This window comes from Physella acuta, unplaced genomic scaffold, assembly GCF_028476545.2.
Source record: "Physella acuta isolate Inbredline_101_S28 unplaced genomic scaffold, ASM2847654v3 ptg001176l, whole genome shotgun sequence".
NCBI lineage: Eukaryota > Metazoa > Mollusca > Gastropoda > Physidae > Physella > Physella acuta.
Genome location: NW_026732693.1, coordinates 286,418 through 289,123, shown reverse-complemented (window position 1 = coordinate 289,123; position 2,706 = coordinate 286,418).

The window sequence follows — 2,706 nt, the reverse complement described above, 5'->3', positions numbered from 1 at the left end:
CTTCCGTCTGCCTTCATCTCATGACTATATTAATAAATCCCCTAAACAGTGTTCTTACGGCGAAAGGGACGTAATTCTTGTAAATTGTGATTTTCTTTATTATCATCCTTGAATCTCTTTATCAACATAAAGTACGCGGGGTGATTTTTAGCGCAATTTCCTTACAGGAATTGCGATTATTAACTCGTCATTTCTGGATGGATGTGTGTCCCCAGCTTTAAGTCGTATCTCCTCCTCAACGAAGCAATATTGAGGACTAGTTCCAAAAGCAAATATGTTAAGCAAGTTCCGAGGATGATTGTGGGCCAAAAAAATTCCCGGAATTCCTTCCTGGATTTCCCGGAAAAGCCTAAAAACCTCGAAAAAATGCAGTTTTTTGCCCATATCTCGGCAACCAGACCACTTAGCGACTTGAAACATTTACCAATCGATTCCTGCCATAATTTAGAACAATATTGCCGAAGAAAGTTTTCAAAAATATCCTTTCGTTCGCTCACAAAAAATTAATTAAGGACATTGCGCTTAAATTGTCACTAGACTTTTTATTAACTTGTTTTGTTTTTATAGTGTTTATCTTTTTGAACTCAATATGAAGAGAGGGGTTTACAGTTTTACGGGTGGATCTTTAAACGTTCTGTTGATAAGCTGTAATGTGTGTTCTCATATCTTATTAGCTCTGATAATCTGCCTATTCACGACTTGTTTGCTAGTAATGTTAGTGGCGTAGGCAGGGGTGTCGCAGGGGCGTCGCTTTAAGTTTACTGTTTTAATATGCTGATTGTCATACAACAACTGTTGTACATTCTAAACCATTTGTATTGTCCGGGCACAAAAACGATTTCACTCCCCATCAGAGGCGTAGTGAGGGGGGTGCGGACCGCACCGGGTGACACCATTTAGGGGGTGACACCAAGGCAAAAAATAGCAAAATATACAGAGAAAAATTTGAAGGGGGGTGCAAATCGAAAGTTTGAGGGGGGGGGTCAAATCGATAATTTGAAAGTTTGTCCCCGGGAAGGGTCGCTTCGGCTCTGGGGGGTGACACCATTAAGTACCGCACCGGGTGACATTTGACCTCGCTACGCCACTGCTTCCCATATAGCCAGGCAAAAACAAGACGCACTTTTTCAAAGACGGCACTTTTTTTTTAAATTATTTTAAAATAGGGTGATAAAAACAAAACAAAAAAAAACATTATACAGAAAAAAATACAGATTAAAAATTTACTTACAATGAACAAAATTACTATTAATTAGGCGGCTGGGCATAGTGCTGACCACATTATCCCTTCATATGCGTAGGTCACAGAAACATGTGAACTCTACTTCACTTGCCCAATAGACCGCAAGCTTTGAAAGGGAATTTTACTATTAATTCCAGAAAAAAAAATCGAGGGCTATTTTAAATAGTAGGGCCTATTTCAATTTTAAACATGTGTTTAAAATGCAAAAAAAAAAAAAATGTCAACGTACTCAATGATACTGCTTTATTATTTTAATATTTCTGGATATCTATATCAGTTATATTATAAATAAAGCCCCGCTCAACAGCAGTGACATTCTAATTTTTTTAATAAATCTGATTATATGACCTGTAATTTAAAAAAAAAAAACCGGGAGTGATCTCCCCTAAACTTTCTCGAATATTCCTATATAAAATAACAGGGGATGGGAACTCGGGCTATAGACATGATTTTTAATCCATTTTAAATACTTAAAGTTTTAAAAATAGAATAAAATCTCGAAGACAAAATAATTGCACACCAAGTGAACGCCAAATAAAAAAAGTGCATAATAGTGCGCAATATTATTAGTACTTTAAAAATTTACATTCGTTTTTTGAGAAATCGGAAGTAGCGTAAATTACTACTTCCGGTCAACGGAAATTACTCAAAATTTAACAGGTAGAGAATTAGATCTTTTACTTACATGTGAAATTTCATTTATCTATCTGAAATAGAACTCAAGTTATAGGCTTTTGAAAAATTCAAAGTAGGAAAAGTACCACTTCCGGTTATCGGAAATCACTCAAAAGTTGATAGTGATCAACGATTTTGATAAAATACTTATATATGAAATTTCATCAACATAGCTGTAACGGTACTCAAGTTATCGTGTTTACACACGGACACACACACACACACACACACACACAGTCACACAGACATACGGACAAGATTGCAAAATTATGTTTTTCCGTATCAGTGAGGTGTAAAACGTCGAGATTTGTAAAAATCTCAATTTTTTTTTTTTTGCACGATTACAAGACTTTCTCTATACTTCGTATATACGAGAAAGTAAAAAACGTTATTTTTCAAATTATCGTAGAAAATTAACCGCTAGTGGTAGAACAAGAAGATAACGTGAGTAAAACGTATGATTTCCTGCTTCCATCGGTATCTTTCAAACCTCATTGCCGGCGAGATTTCCGTTACCCGAATAAATATGTACTAAACATAGGAAGAATTTGAGCGCATTGGACTGTAAAGGGTTAAAATCTCGTTTCAAGCGAGACCTAATCCTGCCCACGCCACTGGTGCTAGTATTGCAACCCATATACCGTAAATAAACACTGCATTCCTGTATAGAGAGGGATAGGCTTCCCAATCCATTTTCGTGTTGATATATGTAGATAAGCTGACTTTTGTCAATTTTGGTTATGTTCAAACAAACATCGGATCTAAATGTTGCATAATATAAGCTAATT